The 23,640-nt window shown below is 47.8% G+C and overlaps 1 non-coding gene across 1 annotated transcript; it reads left to right on the forward strand.

Annotated features, from left to right (window-relative positions):
- Positions 1–12,486: 12,486 nt before the first annotated feature.
- trnae-uuc (transfer RNA glutamic acid (anticodon UUC)) lies at positions 12,487–12,558 on the forward strand. The gene has a single exon. It is a non-coding gene; the product is annotated as a tRNA-Glu (tRNA).
- The last annotated feature ends 11,082 nt before the right edge of the window (positions 12,559–23,640 follow it).

Raw genomic sequence — 23,640 nt, forward strand, 5'->3', positions numbered from 1 at the left:
TCTGTTGGACACAAATGGTGTGCCGGTTACCCAAAACTGGGTGAGAACCGGGTTTGAAGCAGTAACCACTTATGTGGTATCTGGATGCAATGTTTATCAAAGGAACTCAACTACAGTTCAGGTGCGGGTGCAACAGCTCAAAAGGCCTGCTCCTGAGGAACCTTTCAAACCTGGGAAATTGAAAATTGTAAAGGGAAACCTGGGCTCTTATAATCTGTTTTCCCAGTGGGTTGCTGCCACTGCCTCTGTGTCTACCAAACACTTGATAACAGAGATTTTTTTTTTCTTATAAAATATACTTTAATCAGAAAAAAACATCGCAAAAGTAAACATCTCACACATTAACTCTCCAAAAAACAACTGCGGAATGGCGGTGATTGTCCGTTATCAATCGTTGCAAGGGTGGGCGGATTTGCGCTATTATGAGAGTCCCTCCAAACCCTACCACTTGCTGTTAACCATTAATCCCTGTACAGGGTCCATAGTCCTTTCCAGCGCTCCCTTGCCGTGGGGAAACCCCATTTGGCTACGTCGCACTTCATCCTCCTCCTGAGGTCCGCCAGGATTCTCTCCTCCAGCTCCCTCGCTCCCCACTCGATGTTGTGCCGGATGAGATTGTTCCTCGCGTCCCACAGGCCTTTCTTTGTGAGGGACAGCAGCAGCCACATAAGGAACTGCGTCCCCTTGTCCAATCCGGTAGGTGCCAGCCCCAGCAGAATGTACTGGTAACTGAGCCCGCACCCGTCTCCAGGAGTTGCATGGTGTTGTCCATTCTGCCCCACACCGCCTTGGCGAAGGGGCAGCTCCAGAACACATGCTCCTGAGTCTCCTCGACGAAACACGTGTCCCGGGGGCAATGCGGGTTCCTGGTGAGTGAGTGTCTGTAGAGGACCTCTCTGGTGGCCAGTCTCTTGTGTACGGCCATCCAGTTGAGGTCCTTCAGTTGATTGTCCAGTTCTTTAGGCTGCGTCCTTTCCCAGACTTGTCTGGGAACTTGCAGCCTTTTGTCGGCGACCAGATGCCCCCTCACCTCTTTGTACAGAGCTCTGTGGTTGGTGCAGAGCTCTGGCTGTCTTGTGGCCTCGTACCTCCTGCTCCTCTTGACAGCGTGGGTGTAGAACTTCGGTCGCCTCTCTGCCTTGGGCCCAGTGTTTGACCACTGGACCAAGTGCCTCATCGGGACGGAGAGCCACAGCCTGACAAAGTACTGGTACTTGTGGCCGATGGGCTTCCGCAGCGCCCGACAGAGGTTGCAGAAAAAGATGCAGTCGAGTTTCAGGGGGAAATGTGGGACATCTCGACCCCCTTCCTCGACCGGCTGACACATCCGGTTTCTCGTGATGTACTCGTACTTGCCGCCCCAGACGAAGCCGAAGATCATCCCTTGCAGCGGTCGTCTGAGTCTGGCCGGCAGCGGGTACACCACCGCCAGGTAAACCAAAGCCGGCAGGAGGTCTGCTTTCAACACCATCACTTTCCCTGTGTAGGACAGCGACCGGGTTTTCCACAGACCCAGCTTCGCGTTCACCTTGGCGATCCTCTCGGTCCAGTTGTTGGTCTCGTTGTCCTGGCTCTGGAAGGAAACCCCCAGTATTCTGAGGGGCTCCGTGCAGAGCTCAAGACCCTCCGGCGCCATCGTCCTGTGCTTCCAGGGCCCGAAGAACTTCAGTTTGCTCTTTCGGCGGTTGAGCTTCGACCCCGAGGCTCTGGAGTATTGCTCCATGACCTGCAGGGCCCTCCTCAACCCCCTGTCCGACCTCAGGAACAGCGTCGTGTTGTCGGCGTACTGGGAGATCTTCAGGGTTTCCCCCGCGCCTCCCGATATCTCCAGGCCGTCGATGACAGGGTCCCGTCTCACCGCCTCTGCTAAGGGCTCTGTGAAGAGAACATAGAGAAGGGGTGAAAGGGGGCAGCCCTGTCGTACTCCGGATTCCTGGGGAATGAAATCCCCCAGGTTTCCGTTCACGTTCACTCTGCTGCCCACGTCAGAGTACAGAATCTGAATCCAGCGGCTGAAACTCTCTCCGAAACCAAAGCGTTCCAGCACCCTGAACAGATAGCTGTGGTTCACTCTGTCGAAGGCTTTCTCCTGGTCCAGGCTGACCACCATCATGGGCACGTTCCGGTCCTCGGCCCAGGCGATGGCGTCTCTGGTCAGCTGGAGGTTCCAGCTGACGGATCGCCCCTCCACCCCGCACGTCTGGTCGCTGTGGATGATGTGGGGGAGGGCGGTTCTCAGTCTGCCGGTCAGGAGCTTGGACAGGATCTTTACGTCCATGCAGAGCATCGTGATCAGCCTCCAGTTTTTGAGGTCGGCGGCGTCTCCTCCCTTGAAGAGCAGGGAGATGATGCCCTCCCTCATGGTGTCTCCGAGTTTCCCCCGGCGGAAGATCTCCTGCGCCACTTCCACCAGATCTGCCGCCAGGGTGTCCCAGAAGCAGGTGTAGAATTCCTTGGGGAGTCCATCCGGCCCCGGCACCTTGCCATTCTCCATGGACAAGAGCGCCGCCTTCAGCTCCTCGGCCGTGATCGGACCCTCCAAGTCCTCCCTCATCTCCTCCGGTACTCGTGCCTTGAGCCCCTCTAAAAAAGCATTGCCTGCCTCCACCTCCGTCTGCTTTTCTGAAAAGAGCTCCTTGTAGAAAGCGGTGGCCACTTCTACTTTGTCGCTCTCGTCCAGCACTTCCTCTCCATCTCCCCGTCTCAGGCTGTGGATCACCCTCTTTTTCTGGGCTCCTCGGACCTGATTGAAGAAATAGGAGGAACAGGTTTCATTATTTTCATAATGCTCCCTTTGTGCCTTGACCAGGAAAGCCTTGGCTTTCTCGGTGTGCAGTTTGCGGAGCCTCTCCTTCAGGTCCCGTGCCCGGGCTGAATTGAAGGCTCCTCCCCCGTTAGCCGAGCTGTACTCCTCCTCGAGTTGTCTCTGGAGTCGTGCAGCTTCCTTCCTCTCCCTGGCCGCCTTCCGTCTGCAGTACGTCTGCGCCAGGTTTCCGGTCCTGTCCTTCACTGACTCCCACCATTCCACCACGGAGCTGTAGCCGTCCCTCAGGTCGGCCCAGCTCGCGTAGTCCTTCCGGAACAGTGCCCTGAAGTCGTCTTCCTCCAGTATCTCCCGGTTCATCTTCCAGTACCCACGACTGAATGCCGGCAGGCTGGTGTTAGCCACCACCGTCAAGCGCTCGTGGTCGGAATACCACGCCGGGGACACCGTCGCCGACTCCAGGGAGCAGGTCGTGTGCAGGAAGATGTAGTCCAGGCGGCTGCACACTCCCCGGGAGTTCTTCCAGGTCGTTCCGGCGTTGTTAGGGCGGCACCGTCTGAAGCCGTCTACCAGGGAGAACTGCTTGAGTAGCGACTCCAGCTCTGCCGAGCTAGCATCGCTCCCCTTCTCCCGGTCGACGTTGAAGTCCCCGCTGACCACCACCTGTCTGTTGGTGGTGCAGGAGCTGGCCAGGTCAGCAAACACTTCCTTCCGGATAGAGGGTTCCGTCGGAGCATAGACGTTAATCGCTCTCAACTTCTGCCCCCTCCAGTCGATGTCTGCGACCAGGATTCGGCCCTGCACCACCGAGAAGGAGGAAACCAGCTCCATCTCTGGGTTTCCGAGGAGGATTCCCACTCCGGAAGAGTGGACCCCTCCTACACTCCAGCATGATTCTCCCTTCGTCCATTCCCTGGTGAATGTCAGCTTGTCGCTTTCATCCTTCAGGTGGACCTCCTGTAAAAAACAAACTGAGAAAGACTTTGAGGCCAGATCATAAAAGACTCCCCGTCTTTTCACCGGGTCTCTCAGCCCTCTCACGTTAGTTGTTAGGAAGGTTAGTTTCACAGTCATGATTAAACTAGTGAAAGTTAAACCTCCTCTCTGTACTTACAATTGAAACTTGGGAGTCTACATTTGGGCACTGTTTAGCCTAGATGTAACTCCTCTCGTTCGGGTCCTGGGGGGAATATGCTGGGCTCCCTCCAGGTCTCGCTGGGGACTGAAATGTAAACATGCTGGACAGGTCCAGCCCTACCATCAGTCCGGGCTCCAGGGCGGCTTCGAAGTAATCCTCGTCTTCCTCGAGGATACTCTCCGCCACCGCTTCGGGAAGACTCCTTTCTTCCCTTTCTCCGGGAGTTTCAGGGACCTCCAGTTTCTCCTGGGCCTCGGGGGAGGGGGGCTCCAATTCCTGGGCTGCCTCTTCCTGTTGTTGTTCCTGGGCCTCGGGGGAGGGGGTTCCGACTTCCTGGGCTGCCTCCTCCTGTTGTCCGTGGGACTTGGGGGAGGGGGGTTCCGTTTCCTGGGTTGTTACTTCCTGTCGTCCTTGGGCTTCGGGGGGGGAGGGTTTCCATTTCCTGGGCTGCCTCCTCCGGTTGTTCCTGGGCCTCGAGGGAAGAAAGTTCCGTTTCCTCTAGCACGAGGAAACGGTTCTCCCTTACCACTCTTTTTTTCTGTCCTTCCGAAGGTGGATCCGCCCTGGGTCTCTTCTCCCGCTTTCGCTTTCCCTTTTTGCTGGGAGTTATCCAGGGCCCTTCTTCCGGTTGGCCATTTTGTTCTTCTTCCTGGCGGCCATCTTGTGGCACCGATGCGGCTGGGGGTGTGGCCTCGGCAGTTTCGGTTCTCAGTGGGGGAGGTGCGGGTTCTTTGTTCTCACCCCTCTCCCTTTGTCTGGAGACCGGTTTCTGCCTGCTGGCTTCCACCACCTGCGCAAACGAAGGTTTGCTTACCTTGCATTGGCGAAGGAGGTGTCCCTTGGCGCCACATCCGTCGCACTTTTTGGCTGCCCGGCAGGTTTTTGCCAGGTGCCCGTCCTCGTTGCAGTTTTGACATCTGACGATGTCACATGTGTTTGCCTTGTGGCCGGACTGTCTGCACTTGCTGCAAAAATCCGGCATCCTGGGGTAGTAAAGGTACCCCCTGTCGGCTCCGATGTTGAAGCGAGCCGGGGGGTGCTGGAAACCGTCGACGCCCTCTGGGTCCTCTTTCAGGAGGACTCGGTACTGGCGTTTGCCGTACCAGACGCCTTCGTCCCTGACCTCTGTTGGTTTTCCCACCACGGTTACATACCTCCCTAGGTAGGCTGTTACCCGTTCCGTTGGTACGTAGGGGTTGTATGTGCAAACCGTGATGGTCCTCTGATTCATTTTCCTCATAGGCTCCAGCCTGAAATCAGAGAAACCGGGGTGCTTACCTTTCTCCCTGATCAGTCTCGTTGCCTTTTCGTATGAGGCGTCCGTGGCCATGTAGGTCTCCATGTATCTCTCTGCCTTGTTGTCCTGGAGGCAGTTGAGATCTCCAGCCACCAACTGCAAGATCCCTCGCAGGAAGGTCATAAAGAAGGACTTCGCAGTCGGCATCGTCTTCGTCTTCTTGGTCCAGTGGAACCGGATCAGTGTCCTCTTGTCTGCCATCTCTGAGGGAAAAAAAGGAGGAAAAGAGAGCGAGCAAAAGGAGTAGGGAGCCCTGGCCTTTGTCCTTGTGGGCAGAGCCCAGCTAGGTGCAGGCGCAGGAGGAGAGAGAGAGAGGAGAGCGGAAAGTGCTTCCGGGTCTCAAGGAAGAAAGCAAGCACCGCGGGCAGGCCACGTGTACCTGCTCCCAGCCAAGAGGCCAAGGAGGCAGAGAGAGAGAGCGAGAGGGAGCGGATAGCACTTCCGAGTCTCGAGGTGGAAAGCAAGCACCGCGGGCAGGCCACGTGTACCTGCTCCCAGCCAAGAGGCCAAGGAGGCAGAGAGAGAGGGAGAGAGAGAGAGAGAGCGAGAGAGAGAGGGAGCGGATAGCGCTTCCGAGTCTCGAGGAAGAAAAAAAAAACTTTGATAACAGAGATAAGCCCTCGGTGGGCACTGCCCTGCCCCTTGTATTATGATCAAGGAACACACTTCACAGGGAAGGTGTGTCAGGCTGTGGCTGCGTTGTTCGGGGTGAGATGGACTGAGATCACCCTCAGTCTGCTGGAACGGTGGAATGAAGGAACAGATCTCTGAAAGATCGACTAGACATCAGACTGAAGGAACGCCATGGGATTCGGGCTGGATCAAACAGAACTGTGTAACAGAGCCTGTTTGATATCATCACGGGCCAATCCATGAAACTTCCTGGAGGGACGAATTTAGCTAATGGATTGTTGAATTTGCTAATTCTCTATTGTAGTATTGTAGGTTGCTAGGACTTAGCAAAGCACATCTATTATGAAGAAAAATATATATCATAATTATAATCCAGATGATTCGGGCATTGGTGCATGGCTACAGTCTGTGCTAGGAACATGGAGAGGGTCTCTGGTTCAATACATATTTGGGGGTCTGGTATTATTCGTTATGATCATATCGTTAATATCCTGTTTGAAAAACATGTGGACTAAAGCTGCTGCTTCTGTGCTAATTTTACGCCCTGAAGGGATCATGAAGGTCAAAAAATGATTTCATGGAAAAGGTTCTCTTATCTAGTGGCAGAACCTGATGGGTAGAACAATATAGTTTTAAGGGGGGTTACCCTCGGGAGTGATTCCCCTAGATGCAAATGATTATTGTGGTTTGTTTGTTCATAATAAGATGTTTTGCAGGAACGGAACAAAGAGAAATTTTACAACTTCAGCTAGAATTGTTCTGCAAAACGTTACAGCTGAGGCAGGGGAACAATGTGTAGATTTTTCTAAGAGTTATTACCCAGTTGTTGACCAATCTGTTGACCAATGTTGACTAAAAAAGCCTAAGATTATGCTGGGCTCCAGCCCACAGGGATTTACCTGTGCTGTAAGAACTAATGAGTGAATAAGGAGACTGGATTCTGGTGAAAGACTTCAGGAAAAAGAAATGGTGTTCACTCAGGTGGAGGGGGCTGTACCAGGTGCTGCTGACCACTGCCACTGCTGTGAAGGTCACAGAAATGGTGCCCTGGATTCATGCTTCCCACTGTAAAAAGGTCACAAACGAACTGAGCAAAGCGCAGGAGTGATGTCTCCACAAGGACAGATGGGGATAACCTGCTTGGGACTGATGTGCACAGCCTTTTTCCTTTTTATGTAGAAGCCTGTCACCACCCCAAAAGAGGAAGAATCTAAACACGAAGCCTTATATATGTGCTTTAATGCCTCATTCTACAGCCTCACCCATGCGACTTTTTATGAAATGTACTCTTTTATTAATATCACGTTAGAAGGCTTAGACGCTATCAAACAAGAATTAAGGGGAGTTAGATTAATGGCACTTCAGAACAGGTTCGTGCTGGACCTTCAAAATGCAGCATCTGGAGGAGTCTATGCTTTAGTAGGAGACTCCTGTTGTACATATATTCCAGCTAATGACGATGATTACGGAAATCTTACGCTCGCTATTCAGCATTTGAAAGAACTAAAAGACAAGGTGAATAAAGAGAGAGGCATAAAAGATACACCGGCTTTTCTCTCCTGGTTAGAATCACTGTTTGGGCCAGGGGGAATGTTTTTCTTTTAAGTTACTAACACCGATTATAGGGGCTGTGATACTTGTCTTCCTGTTTTTATGTTGCTGTATGACATGTATTATTCCAATGCTTCGAAATATGGAAATATGGTACCTAGGGGGATAAACTGTTCATCCTTCCAGTCTGGAGAATTGGCAGCTGTCTGACGTCAGTAAGTGATCCTTAAAAAAAATAATAGTTCCATGACAGTGTGCATCACCAGAAAATCAATTTCAATGCATTAAAACTCTTGTTATCCTTCTGATCATTGATGTGTCGTTGCCCCAGCACTGTATACTCTTACTTTTGACGCCTGTCTGAAGTTGGATCCATTTCTAAGAATGGTGACTCACATATCCTCATGCTCAACTTTGGCTCAACCACACAAACTATGAAGTTAATCATCTGCTTTTGCTCCAAGATTTATGTTACTAGGCTCTCTCCTGGGGATCCTCGTGTTCAAACATTGCCCTTATTGTGGATGATCCATGACAGAATTCAGGGAATTCAGAATTCTGATACCTCAGCTCAGATTCTGACTGGGCAGACTGTCATTGCCTGGTGTGAATGTGTGCATATCTGTTTTTGTGCATGTTCTGTGGCCTGTTGTACAGTACATCACAAATGAAAGGGAAGTGGAAAACTAAAATAAGACTCAAGTGTTTTATCTTTCATTAACAGTGTTTCATTAGTATCTGTGCTAGATCCTGTTATCCACTGCTTACCACGACAGGCTCTAGCACAGGATAGCAGCTAATACATTTAACAATCTCACTGCTCAATGTTGTATATTCAAGGGCTGATCTTCTGTACTTTTTCTTTCACTTTTCATTTCCTAGAAACTCAGTGCTGCCAGGAATAATCTGAGAACAAAATCAATCTGAGTGAAAATCTAAGCAGAGGAAGATTGTTTTACAGAGTCAACAAGGTCTAATTCAAGGTCATCAGCACTAACAACATTCTCTCTGGAGACAGGCGATAAGAAATTTGAAAGTGTGTATTATTACACAACAGCAGAGACTATGAGTTATGCTATCATGAGAGTGGTGATGGATTTTTTTCATTGCTTAGTTTTGCAGGTTCTGTACATTTGAACATTCAAAGTGACTAAAGTAAAGGAGTTTACCACATAATTCCCAAAGATCAACACTAATAGAAACCCTAATTCCAGCCAAGATTCAATTACTGTCTCTCAGGCATCCCAGCAGTGGATTTCATGACTTCAGAAAGCCATCTTCACCAGTGGAGAACTCAATGCTCTGAGGTTTACTGGCAGAGTCTCACACTGGGTAATATGTTGGTAAATAATGTCCTATGGAATTCTACTATTGATAAATTCTACTATGGAACTGCGATGTGTCCTGAAAAAATCTTCTATGATAGTGGTACAGTCCATCACACCCCACCTACAGCCATTAAAAGAGAAAAAAAAAACTGACAACAACAAAGTAAGTCTGGTGTAATCAACTAGGTCTTGCAAACATATTTAACCTCTTCCAGCTACCAACATTACAAATGCTGTTTACACATTAGATGGTTATTTTTAGCTTCTGATATTATGGTGAATAAAGAGCCCTGGAATCTTTGTAGAAGGACAAAAGACAGAAAGAAAGGGCAGTGTAACCATGGCCAAGAGAAGGGAAATGTTGGAGAGATCTTTTTCCATTCACTTTTTATCATTGTTTTTCCAGCCCAACAAAGATTAACATATATGAGCAGGCGTCCTGTGTCAAATCCAATCTGCCTTCCTTCCAAGCATACAGGAATGTCAGTGAATTAAATATTGACATATGAAAATACCCAAAAATATGCAATCACACATATGCAGTTTGAGCAAACATAAGACAATACCCAAGTACCACAAACTACCAGGCATCATTAGCAGTTCAGGTGGGGAGCTGTGTCAGCATGCGTAGGCTGCAAAGGAACAAGTAATAGGTCTATTCCATGCTTAGAAGAGAAGAAAGAAAACACAACATTTCAGCCGTGGAGCCCTCACACCTGAAGAAGGCTCCACGGCCGAAACGTTGTGTTTTCTTTCTTCTCTTTTCATCTAGTGTCATTAGCCAGTTCCTGTCAAAATAAAATAGAAATGGATAACATTCTAGAGAGAGTTTGAAATACCAAGGTACAATTTAAACCATATTTCTTCCACTACAACCACAATATTTTGGAGAGATCGCTGAGCCTAACTGTTCTGGCATGTCCGTTAGCCTCTGTCCTGCTTCAGCAATGAATGCAACGGGGCACATTCTGAGGGAGATGCGGTCAATCAGGTTGCAGGAAAACCACGCTATGCTTTTTTTTGAGATCCTGAAAAGGACAGAGGGGCCATGTATATGTGTGCAGCTGGATATGTAATTGCAGGTGGCGTAGCAAATTCTGCTGAAGCCCCACTGCCTGGTGGACGGTAGCTGTGCATGTTGCAGCAGAATTGCGCATGTGAGATCAAGGGGGCATGTCATGTGTTTCAGCACTTCACTCTCTTCAGGTAGCACGTGATTCCCTGAGTCCAAAAAATTTGTAAGTTCTTTGGATGACCTGTGGACCGATCTTTCACGATGAAGAATTCCTTAAGAAGAATAGATCTCGGCCCACCATCCCAATGCCTCCGTCTCAAAACAGCAACCTCCCACTGCCCTTAGTCTGCAAGGCAGTCCTTTCAAGTGCGATGACGACGCCGGGACCTTCATTGCCTATTGTACGAGCTGAACTTTTGTGCTCATCAATTCAACGCTCTTTCCATCAACTCATCTTGTCTTTTGACGCTTCGTGTTTTGTGCTCCTTTGACTATCGGCATATCAGGTGACTGCAAACACTGAAGTTCTTGCTTACGGAGTGTGGTACTGTACTGTCATGTTGACGCCGAGTGAATCTTTCTTTGGCAACATGGGCAGGCTGACAGCAGCGCGAGCGAAAGTAATGGCAAATTTCTTGACTTATTTCCGAATGTGAATGTTCTTTAGAAAAGGGATGCGGCGTTGCTTCTCCCCCGTGTAAAGGTCACGCATTCCAGACGTGGTTATGAGCGAACAGTTGCCGCAAGTGTTTGAAAAGAGCAAGAGAGGAAGCAGCCCTGCCCCGTGTTAGGATCAAACTCGGGACCTTCAGATGATGAGACTGACGCGCTACCAACTACGCCAACGAGGCCAGCTGCAGTACACAGCCAGAAAGTTTGCCTCATATGGATTTCAGTCGCCCGTTCCCTAATCTTTAGACGCCCTCTGCTGGATGTTGCATTTGCCTTTTGATCTCACCAATACTTTTTTGGTCTGTTTGGCCTCTTCTTCGGTGTTGCGAGTCCGTCTTTCAGATCTCACCTAGCACAAGTCTCTCTGGCTGAAGTGGCCTCTCTGCTTCAGCATCATGCCCTCACTCAGCCATTAAAAACGTCACTCGGACTTCTGACATGCTGACATGAAATGTCAAGAGAGAGTGGCAGAGACGCTTAAGGCAGAGAGAAGATGAAGAGGGGGCGTGGCTGCGAAATGATTGACAGCTGCATGACGCTCTCCATGCAAGGCGTGACCACAGGCTAAAGGACACCTTTCGGCACATCAAGCTCTAAGCACACACCTGGAGAATGTGGGAAATGATCCCGCTACCTCTCGCATGCAAAGCGAGCGCTGTACCATGCAAGCTAAACCCCCTCGCGGGGGTTATGCCTCGGTGTTGCCTAGTGCCGCTTCTTCCCCTCTTACCGGGTGAAGTTCACTGCCCTTCGTCTGCAAGGCAGTCATGTAATTGCGGCTTTCTTGACTTATTGATAAAGGTCTGACTGGACGAGCGAATGACGCTTCTCCCCCGTCCTCAAGCTCGCTGACAGAATAAAATGGAAAGTGCTGCCGTGGCTCATTGGTTTAGGGGTATGATTCTTGCTTAAGGTGCGGGAGGTCCTGGGTTCAACTCCTGGATGAGCCCTTGTGTGCTCTTTTTGTCCTTGTCCACAAAACTGGGAACTGATATCCACATCACCTTGCAGCATCAGCTTATGGCAAACGATGGAATGTGACTAATGACTGAACGAGCCTGGTGAATACTCATCACGTGGCAAAATGAGAGTGTGCAGTCAGCTGTCCAAGGCAGCAACCTCATTGCTCGTTCAAAAGAACACGTACTGAAAACTCATCACCACTATGTCGTAAATGAGCACCGCGATCGCTTGTTATCATGCGTCCTTACTTGGGAAATGCAGAAGCAAAAACTGCCCTCTCTCAGCCACCGAAACGTGTGCGGCTCGCCTTGCACTCTCTGCGCCTCGCATATTTATGGAGCTGTCTGCTCTTCATTCTGTTGAAGTACGCAAGTTACGGGGCGTACTGCAGACTATGATGTGCTCACTGACAGCTTTCAAGATTTGAAAACTATGAGCTTGATGGCTCAAGTCGAACGAATGTGGTTGTTACGCAATTGATGATCAAACGCACGTATTCTAACGATTCGTGAGAGTATGTTCTAAAGGTCCCTGGCTCGATCCCGGGTTTCGGCATTTTGTTTCATCGCTCCCTTTGTTCCTCTCTCCAGCGCCCCCTGCCTAAAATGAAGCGTCCCTTTCTCAGCCCGAAACGCAAGCGATACACCAGCAACAAACCCTACAGGTTTCCGTAGTGTAGTGGTTATCACGTTTGCCTAACATGCGAAAGATCCCAGGTTCGAGACCGGGTGAAAACAGCCTCTTTTTGCACGCTCCTGCACTTCACAGAGGTCTTGAACCACCAGTCATTTATTCCCAATGCATTTCCGGTGCCTTCATTCGTGCAAGTAGTAAAAGCAGACGCCCCTATTCTGCCGTGACCCGGATTCGAACCGGGGTTGTTGCGGCCACAACGCAAAGTACTGACCACTATACGATCACGGCGAGTTACCGATACACACGTGGCAGGGCGGAAAAGGCTGTGCTCTCTTCGTGTGACATAATTCGGAAAAGTCCTGACGTTGCATTTCAACTGAGTCCCAGTATACATCGACCCTTCGACACTCTGAGTGACAACTCTCTTGCGTGTTTTCTCATATTTATGTAGTTTGCTTGCATGATGCCCGGAACAGCAGGGTTGTGCGCTCCCATATGGTCTAGCGGTTAGGATTCCTGGTTTTCACCCAGGCGGCCCGGGTTCGACTCCCGGTATGGGAACGTGTCAGTTTTGCCTCCTGCTTTCCAAAAGATCAGCACGTGTACGAAGGAACCGCATTAAAACTACTCGAACGTGCAAAACGTGCGAGAAGAGGGGGCGCTTGTTTTCAGCCGAAACTTCTCGCGTGTGAGACGAGCTGATCATCGCTGCAGGAGGTGGGAGGGTTACTCTGGTAGACAGGGCTGACCTTCGGCAATAGGATTTATACTCTCCAAGATGATATTTGCACTTTCTGGAGAGGCAATTTTCTCCACTTCAGTAGCCCGATTTCGTCGATTGCGTGGAGAGGGCTGTAGAATGTGGCGCCGCCTTTCCTGCTCCGTCCATGACAGGCGTGCTGGTCTCTGGAGAGAGAGCACGGTCCATCAGCGCACTCCAATAAAGGCACTGGAAGCAGCTGAATCGCATTGGCGAAGCTCAGCACTGGGCCGCTGGGCACATTTTACCACCGCTTCCGTAGTGTAGTGGTTCTCATGTTCACCTCACACGCGAAAGGTCCCCGGTTTGAAACCGGGCGGAAACAGACTTCTTTTGTCGCCACGCAGAAAAGGGGATTGGGGATTCGCCTAGCGCTGTGATCGAACTGACCCACTCACCTCTTAGTGTGGCGGGATCTGCACAGTGCATGTCGCCGCGCATCCTGCTTTCACTTCAATGCGCGTCCTGATGTACCCCGGTCTCCCGCGTGACAGGTGGGGACAGGTGACAGGTCCGCGTGACAGGTCCTATACTATCGAGGAAGACATCGCTCTCTCTGACCCCCGGCATCGTGTCCCGACCCACCGTGCTGGAAGCCGACGCGTGCTGTGATTCCTTTACGGAGCAGAAATGACAACCGAGGAGCCGAGAGATCATTTCAGCATTTCGCGTCTGAACGGAAAACACAAACGACCAACTCGGAATGACTTGCCTTTGACGCTTATCAAAGCGTTCTTTGTGCATCGAACAGACCCACTCACCTCTTAGTGTGGCGAGATCTGCACAGTGCATGTCGCAGCGCTCCCTGCTTTCACTTCAATGTGCTTCCTGATGTCGAGACGTGTGCCGTGCGGAGGCTCTGAAAGCGAGAGCAATGAAAAGGTGCACGACGCTGTGAAAGAAAACAGAGAAGTGAAAGGCAGTCCTTTCTCTAAGGAGGTAAAAGAAAAGCTACTCCCCCTCGGGGAATCGAACCCCGGTCTCCCACGTGACAGGCGGGGATACTTGCCACTAAACTAACGAGGAAGACATTGCACTCGCCGACCCCCGGCATCGTGTCCCGACCCAGCGTGCTGGAAGGCGACGCGTGCTGTGATTCCTTTACGGAGCAGAAATGACAACCGAGGAGCCGAGAGATCATTTCAGCATTTCGCGTCTGAACGGAAAACACAAACGACCAACTCGGAATGACTTGCTTTGGACGCTTTTCAAAGCGTTCTTTGTGCACGACGACTGCGCCACCTAGCAGATACAAATGGGTTGTACAACTTTGAAGTAGCAAATGGAAGAGGGCTAAGCCTCCTCTCTTTTAGCCCAGGTTCGATCTGTCTCCCAGAATCACCAGGGCCCGCACACACACACCCGTGCCGTTGAAGTGCTCTGCTTCATTTCTAAGGGCAACTCAACATTCACTCCTACCCCGAGAACAGAAAAGACAGCGTCCGCAGCAACAACAGCTCAGGTCTCTGCACAGGAGCTAAGCTGCCCCCATCTCCTCTGCTCTGCGGCTCCTGCGGAGCGGAGTCCTGCCTGGAGCCGTGTTTGCAGGCAGCGGCTCCCCGCGCTCTGTCTGTGCGTCGTGTCCAAGAACTCCTGGGAGGAAGAGAGAGCCCTCCCACTCGGGGGCTTTTCCACGGTCTGTGTGAGGAGGGGCGGGTGTGTCCAGTAGCTTATCGAGCGGAAGCCTGGGGCGGCGGAGAGCTGTGATCGTGCAGACCTTGAGGTGTCACCTCTTTGTCTGCTTTCCCGCCCCCCCTCCGCCCAAGCTCTGCTCCAAAGTAGCCCGGCAACCCCTCACACCTGCACGTGTCACAACCTAAGGTGTGGTCATGAGACACCCATGGGGTGTTGTTCTGTTCTTGCTAATTGTTTCCTGCCCGTCGCAGGCAGGAGTCCATGCGAGGAAGATGCGCTGGACAGAGCTCAGAGGGCGCAGCTGGGTGGCTTTCCTTCTGAGTGACGTTCCTGCAACACTCTCCCGCTCCTCTTGGTGCGCTCATGCCGCAACACAGGAAGGCTGGAGCAGGTGGCTGTGCGCTCTGTGCACCTCCGAAATAGCTCAGCTGGGAGAGCGTTAGACTGAAGATCTAAAGGTCCCTGGTTGGATCCTGGGTTTTGGCATTTTGTTTCATCGCGCCCTTTGTTCCTCTCTCCAGCGCCCCCTGCCTAAAGTGACGCTTCCCTTTCTCAGCCCGAAACGCAAGCGAGACACCAGCAGCAGCCCCTGCAGGTTTCCGTAGTGTAGCGGCTATCACGTTCGCCTAACACGCGAAAGGTCCCCGGTTCGAGACCGGGCCAGGATCTCATCAAGAATCGGCTCCAGCAACAGGGCTGGGCGCATTGTTCCATTCTCCGACCACTCTTGGTGTAAACAAGTCCCTCCTGGTCTCTGCTTGAATTGCACTTTCCTGCGTTTGCTTTGGTGTAACTGGCTTCCCCTGCATGGGCGAATGTGAAGAAGATCCTTAGTAAGTCCTTAGTTAGAAGAGGTCGGAGTGGCCTCTGTCGTTCATCAAAGATCCAGTCAGGCAGTACTGCTCTGTAAAGCGCCGTTGGTTCACATCGATTGGCTTTTTTTTGCCTTCATTCGTGCAAGTAGTAAAAGCAGATGCCCCTTTAGGGAGCCTGTCAGCACCCGGAGTTTCCCCCTTCTGTAAGCTCTCCATAGCCTCTCAGCTCTTCTACTGTCAAATCCCCCTCAAGTACTTCCCTATCTTCTTCAATCAAAACGTTTTCTACCTTTGAGGTAAAAAAATGAATTTCTTCATCCTTTACCTCTGTAGAGCTGTAAAGTCTTGAGTAGAAGTGTCACGCCCTCTGCAGCCAGAGGGCGGTCCCTCTCTGTCCTGTCCCTAGTTTCTGGTCTGCTGTCCTTCCTGTCCCTCTCTTTCCCTTGGGCTAAATATTTCCGGGTCTTGTACTCTGTCCTCGCTCAGCACTGACGTTCGGATGTCCTGAGACCCGCCTAGCACCAGGGCACCCCACGTCCGCTCCCTGAGGGCACAGGTTTCTATACGGCATTCCTGAACTCTTTGCACTAATGAGCCTGGGCCTTTTTCCCGTCTCGCCGCTACGCATATGGGTCTTTCTCCACCCTCCTGCTCCCCATGGTTAGTCCTCTTGGACGTCCGTGACAAGAAGGCCTCGATGCAGGAGAGGATAGCACTCAGCTCTGTACTCTCTCTTCCCTCCTCATCAACTACACTTTCCATGACAGACTTGGAGCCTACCACTTTCCTGAAAAAGAAGCGAGTACACTTCTCATTTTCTTCCAAGAACTGCATTCAGCTTCTTAACAGCACTTCTCGACTACTTTCTTCCGCTATGCTCCAGACATCCTTTTTAAAAAGGGTGATATCCTCGAGCACATCGAAGCCACTGTCTCGTGTAGAGACGCTGCAGCTGCCTCTGTTTCCTGGCTAGCACTCCTCTCCGTCTGGCAGCAGCCTTCTTTCCCTCAGCAATGAAAAAGGCCTTTGTCCTCACCTTCACCTCCTCCCACCACTCTCCTACTGACCTGTACAGACACTGCAAGGACAGCCACTGTGATAGTTTCTCCTTGTAGCGGGATACTACCCCCTCGTTCTCTAGCAGCTTTGTGTTGAGTTTCCAGAGGCCTGGGCCAAAGACAGTCCCGCCCTGGAGTTCCACTCTACACCCTAAAGCCTGATGATCTGAGAAGAATACAGGCTGAAGAGTGACCCCAACAACTTTCACTCTCTCTGAGACAAAGCAATAGTCAATTCTGGAGCTGCTATTCCTCCCTGACCATGTATATCCTGCTGTTGTGGGATATATACATCTATATGTGTCTGAGAGTTTAAAGTCTTGAACTAAGTTTTGCAGGGCCAGTGAGCTGGAATCCAATTTTATCAGAGAGCTAGACTGCCTATCTGTGTGCTCTAAGATACAATTAAAATCCCCTCCCACTATCACGTCTGTGCTACATAACAATAGAGGAGAGAGTGCTTTGAGTAGCTCCACCCTTCCTCCCACGTCAGTAGGACAATACACATTGATTAGACGCAGGTTAACGGTCCCCCATTCCACATCCACACACAGCAACCTGCCATCTATGATCCTCTGAATACTTTTCAATTTGAATGCCCATCCTTTGAAAAGAATGGCCACGCCAGAGGTTCTGTTGTTATTGTCCCCTGACCAATCAGAAGGCCCTTTATCCCACCTATCTTCAAAGCTTTTATACCTCTCTTGATTGACTTCTTTTTCTTTTTCTTCTTACCAATTTCCTACCAGCCATCCTCTGAATGAGCCTTCATCAGGGTGGCAGCAGTAAAAGCGTTCACGGAGACCATTTCAAGGAAGTGGGTAGAGGGAGGGGTGGAGGGGTTCCAGCTGTCCCCATCGCCATGCTCTCTTTCCTCCTCGCTCGGGGAGGAAACAGAGTCATTTTTCCTTTTCCTCAAGTCCAGCTCCTGGGAGCACTGAGGGGAAAGGGGTGCAGCCGATGCACCAGTCTCCTCTTCCCCCTCACCCACCAGCTGCTGCAGATCCTCCGTGATGGACTGGATGGAGGAGAGGAGGACATCTGTAGCACTTGCAAAGTCTGAGAAAAGCAGCTCCGCTGAATCCTGGGTATCCTCGCTGGACCCGCTCCACCGGGGGGCCCCACACTGGCCCTCATTCTGAGAAGCAGGAGTGAGGGAGGGGTCCTCGCTGTTCTCGGGGGTTTTCAAACCCTCGTGCTTGTCTGGTGCAGTCTGGGGTTGTGGGGACGTAGTGGATTTCTCTTCCACCGGCCCCGGAGCCACAGCAGAACTGATCCTGGCTGGAGGCTGAGAGTCTTTGTCCAACAAGGGTTCTTTGTTTGACTTGTTGTTTGCTTTGGCTTTTCGGGCCGGTTTGGCTGAAACAAGCACTGCCTCATTCTTTCTCATTTTGAGTTTATTGGCGTAGGCGTGAGGGCAGTTCTTAAAAACGTGTCCTTCCGAGCCACATAAATTGCACTTTGGCAGCATTGAACAGTCAGAGGCTAAATGTCCCTGTTTGCCACAGGTCTTGCAGCATTTCACAGTGCAGGACAATGCCAGGTGTCCCACAGCACCACAGCGCCGACACACCTTTGGTTGTCCCACATAAAAAACATAGCCATTGCAGGTGCCCAGCCGGATTGTAGAGGGCAGGTGCCTTAAGCCTCCATTTACATTGTCCGGTAGCAAGCGAACCTCGAATTTCCTTGCTCCTGTTTTTATACCGTCAACATCTCTAAGCTCAGTTCCATGGTGGACGGTGCAGTACTGGTTAAGCCACGTGTGAATGTCCTCTGTCTTTGCCAGTTCCGAGAACATAACAACATGCACCATTTTCCTCTCTCTCTGTGTCAGAGGCTGCAAGTTGATCTTCTCAAGGGCAGGAACTTTCCCTCTTTTTGCCTCAAACACATCCACACATTGTTCAAACAGAGAATAGGTACAGATGCAGCCATTCAAAATGCGTGCGTTATTTTGCGGCATACCCCGGTGGGCGTGTCGCGGCATCACGCAGTGTCACGCAGTGTGACGTGGTTAATCGCGCGTCATTTGACGCTCTGCCGGAAACTATCCGGCGTCACCTTGTAAAACCGCCAGGGGGAGCTTAACCTCTCATGTACAGCATTTGAGCCTTTAATTTTGAACAGTGTATTACAGCATGTTAATCTTCAGTCATTAAAATGTTGGTATATTTTATGAAAGCAAGATTGCTCAGTTGGACAAAAGTACACAACCTACCTTTATCAGAAATATTTATGCATCAAAGCCTTTACCGAAGATATTACTAATAGTATTAATAATGGATGACTTTGGACAAGCTGTATACTCAAAGTATAATTTCTTTAGCACATTTGTACAAGCACTTGGAATCTGTCCAAACCATACTTTGTCAGGCATTTTGTTTTACTTCAACGGGCATAAAAACTTCCTTGCTTTTAACAGGGCGTTTCATAATTTCTAACTACGAAAATGATTTAAAATGCGACACCTATCATTCAACTAGAGCTTAAAATATCACAAGGAAAAATACACACCGGTATTCCATTTCTCCCTAAACATTGTAAGCTTCGAAGTCTTTAACTAACGTGATACCGGAGTCAACAAGCATACTTTTAGAATTTGATTAAAAGGGAATATAATATGGAATCGCGTATCTCAAGAATTTAATAACGGTATGATTATATCCGTGTACTGCGGCAGGGCTGTGTAGGGCTGTTTCGCCTGCCTGCTCATGCGAGCTGACTGTAGCCGACTGGTCTAGGTGCGTGCCTGCCAACGGGCCGGGTGTGTGCTCGAATCCAGCTGGTGCTGAACCTTCCAGTTTTATTTATTTATTTTTTAATCGCGTAACATATTACCGTATGCAAACTGTACTGTATACAGTATGTATATGTATATTTAATGTCTTAACTGTGCCCGTTTAATTGAATTTTAAAAAATTATTTAACACGAACATTAAGCTGTTTACATCTTCCGCCTGAGAACAGTCACCCGTTGCTACCCAACGCAGAATGGTGATTGGCTGACACCATCTGACACCCCTCTGATTGGAGAAAAAAGACGTGCTAGTTTGCTATACATACTGTAACAGGAAGAGGATTTCTTTCTATTCAAAACGTGTATTTTAAAAGTTTAAGAAGTAAAAACCTTACAGCGTACACAGATTTCTAAACTGATCAGGATCGTTATCTTTGTCTTATGCATAATAATATTCACCGCTCTGTGCAGCAAATTAATAATAAACTTTATTTTATATAGCGTTTTAAACGAATAAGTAATTAGATTGCTCATAAACCTAATCACTTGCTTTTTCTTTTTATTTAGGCTCAGATTTCAACTATAGATCGTATTATTAATAACCATAATAACAACCAACCAACAAAAACAACCATATAAACATAATACCAACCAAAAACATAGATAACAACCACAATACAAAATCAAATATATCAAACCATTTTACTCTCGCAAAGTCCTCCAATTATCATAATCCCGCCCCTTATGCAAAACCAAACCTTCCTCCCATCCCAGTTTATCCTGTTTATCATAAACAAAATCCACCTCAATTTTCAACATAAAGCATTACACAAAATCAATACCTCAACACTCCATACTCAACAACGATAATTCACAAACAGCCAGAACATGTAACTACACATTCCCAAACAGACCTAATTTCCATAGCCCCGCCCCTTATGCAAAACCAACATCCCTCCCCTGTTCTCTCTCTCCCCTGGCGGTTGTAATTGTTTTTATTTTCAAATAAATTTTAGCAAAGTCATGCATTTTAAAAATCTTAAGATTTTTATATTTATGTCTTTATTTAGTGGTTTCATTAGTGACAAAGGCTAAACTTTCTTGGAAAAATGTCTTTTATGTAAACCATGTTTGCTATTTATTCATTCAGGGCTAAAATATGTTCATTGTATTCTAATGAAAGAAGGGTTCCTTTCGCCGTAGTCGGGAGCCTAGCCTTTAACTAGTAAGTACTGTACTTACTGGGTTTTTGAGGGGGGGGGGAGAAAAATCGTTTTCCCAGCCTAACAGTATTGTTTTTAACCTGTAAATTTGCTGGACAGAGAGGTGAACATTATCACACAGAAGACAAAGATAGCGATTTACGTTGCATTGTGTATCGTGCTGCTTTAATACAGTTTTAAATAATTGGAAGTCTAAACAGTATCAGCTTTATTTATGGGTTTTAAATAAAGGTGATTTAAACGCGATTTAAATCAATATAAATGTTTATATTGTAACGCATAGGTGACTATTCATTGTTATTAAAATGACTTAAATTCGATCATGTTGTGATATTTAGAAATATACATTTGTTTGGTGCGAGTGAAGTTTTATTTAATCTCTGAGCCATACTGATTCTTCTGGAAGCCAGTTTCCGCCAGGGAGTAAAAAAAAACACACTATGGTATTCTCTCCAATGCAGTGCAGTTAAAAACATACCTCTGATGCTGCTCCTAAATGAATATCGTTTATGACCATCAGAAGCTTTATGCTCCTTTTCTTTTTTCCAGTGGATTGAACAGGGAGAGGCATTTCATGATGTACTTTTCACTGATGAAACAACAGTGGCTCTGGAACAGTTTTCAACCATGTCGTTTTATAAAAAGGGGAGATATGTACACGTTACTGAAGCTAAACGTTTAGCCTTTGTCACTAATGTAAACACTAAATAAAGACGTATAGAAATCCCTACGTTACAGACTGTATATGGCTGGTATTGGTAGTTTAAAGAAAAAATACACACCAGTATTCCACTTTCTCCCTAAACATTTTAAGCATCAGAGTCTTACATGTGGTTATTTATTGCATAATTTAATTTTGAAAGCCACTGAGACATCAGGTACTACTGTTGTATGGTACAAGTGTGGTACTTTTAGGGGTACCACGGTACAGAACACTAGTTATTTAAATATGATTGATAGATAAATAGGCCCACTTTATTCATCCTGAAGAAGATAGAAGACATCCTGATGTCTTAACACAGATACTACAGTGCTTAAGTACTACTCACGTATATGTTTCTAGGTTTATATTATGCATTTCATACGGTCAAATTACTTTTGAGCAACTAATAAGAAGCGCGAAACGGTATGCGTTTTAGTTTCGTTTCGTGCTGGGACCCGTGGATTGATTAGAGATATCAAGTACATACAAGTCATTTTTTAAATGTTGTAGTTCGTCTTGAAAAAATGTTACGAGTACATCATCTATCAACAATTACACAGGTTCTGTTTCCATATTGCGGATTTTGGTTACGTAATATTATGTTCTAGATTTCACGTTGTGAATATATGATTTGGGCAAACAGAGCCGCAAAGAAGTACATTATGGGTGGTTGTTTTTTTTTTTGCAGTTTTATCTAGAACAAGCGATGCTTAAACCTTTGTCTGATTCTTGTGAAACTATCCACACGACAGTTACAGTACCTAGGAGTTGACTTCAGTGATGTCACTGATGGGATGTTTCTAAAAATCCATCCTCTGTAAAACGTCTTCTCTAGTTGTCCTGCATATGTATTCGCTAATGAAGCTGTGTGTTCTGAGCCTGGATCTCTACATTTGTGTATGAACCAGCTTAGAGGGCTAAAGACAGCTTGTGTTTAAATTGAGTGTAAGGCAATTTATGCTTCTAAAGTCATGGTCAGCATTTTTGTACTGTGCTGTAAACTTGTTCTGTGCCAAGTCACATTATTTTATAGCGTTTTTATAGCGTTATCAAATCCGGTGGCGCGGTGTTAGTTTCCTGACTCCCATGTCACATGGTCTGTGATTGAAACCTGTAATACCGGTTTAATTCGTCACAGCCAGCACTCCGGTTGTAAAGTAGAAGCAGGCGAGATTTCCAGCGAAAAACACCTCCCCCTTCTTCAGGTGTGAGGGTCTTCTGCTCAGAATGAAACGCTAAAATGTAATGTAAGCTCTGAATGGGTTCAATTGTGATTTGGGCTTGATTAAGGTCGCTGCCTTTCATCTAAAACCCTACTTGAATCCTTCTAAACTAAAAATCAGTGTTAGTGAGTTCTAAATAAAGAGGTATCCAGGTAACAGTGAAACGGGCGGACAGTCTGGGGAGATCGCCCGTTTTCCATGTAAATAGTTCCCTGGTTCCGCACCCCTTGGTGTTTCTCTCGCTCTCTCTCGGGTCACCTGATCATTAGCTCGAAAGATTTGAGTGCTTTGTGTATATTCTAATGGTAGTGGGGGCAGGGTGTGTGGGAACAGGTTTGGTTGAAATTGCATTGGAGATCTATGTTCTTCACACCTGAAACATTTTCTCTGAAAGCATTTTCTTCGCTGTTTAACCGATCTTGTTACAGCATGTTACAGTTTACTATTATTAACCATATTAATTTTAAGTGCTTAATGTAAAATCTTGTAAAAATATATTTTCATTGTTCAAATATACATTAAGTCTGACTATCATATAATAAGTTAAATACAAAACTAAAGAAAAAATAGGGTTAAATATAATTCAAAATATTTTGCTAACAATGTTAACTGTTTATGAATAATAAAATGTATTAGCTAAGGAGTAGGATGGCACAGTTGTTAGTATGTTTTTTGTTTTGTTTCTTTTTCATAAATACAACAGTAGTACCTGATGTCTCAGTGGCTTTCAAAATTAAATTATGCATGCAAACCTGTGAACTAGAAAGATAACTAAGATATTCATCCATTTATAATGGTGGCAAAGTGGTTAGCATTGCTATCTTGCAGCACTGGGGTCCTAGGTTCAATTCCTGCCATCCTGTGTGTGTGGGGTTTACATGTTCTCTCTGGGTTACATGGTTTTTCTCCATATGTGTGATATGACTCCCTCTCGCACTCCAAAACATACTGGTAAGTTAATTAGTTTATGGGAAACCTGGCCCTGGTCTGTGTGTGTTTGTGTCTGTCTGTCCTGTGATGGACTGGCACTATGTCCAGGGTGTATTCTGCCTTGTGTCCGTTGCTTACTGGGATAGGCTCCAAATCCTCTGTACTGGATAAAGAGATTAGAAATGGAAGTAAAGGCACTGTGTGGATGGAACTATACACAGTGTTAGAAACCCACTATGAAATGGCAGCATCTCACTGAGAATAAAATATTTTATACTGCTGGCTTAAGGAAACAGCCTTTCCACCTCTCTTGCACATCAGTATCCATACCTAGTTATTTAAACAAATTGCCTCTAATTATAAACATCTTAATATGCTGGCTCTGTGGATCCGCATCAGCTATGTTTGCCCATTCCTTCAATTCATGTGCATCCAACACACAGTTCAATGCCAGCAACTACACATAATCTAAAATACAATCCTTATTTCAGTATCTATGTAAACATATAGTCTGTTAACTTCATCATCTTCATCAAAAGTATGCCTAACCCCATTA

The sequence above is a fragment of the Atractosteus spatula genome, chromosome 10 (genome assembly GCF_055471065.1).
Source record: "Atractosteus spatula isolate fAtrSpa1 chromosome 10, fAtrSpa1.hap1, whole genome shotgun sequence".
Classification (NCBI taxonomy): Eukaryota; Metazoa; Chordata; class Actinopteri; order Semionotiformes; family Lepisosteidae; genus Atractosteus; species Atractosteus spatula.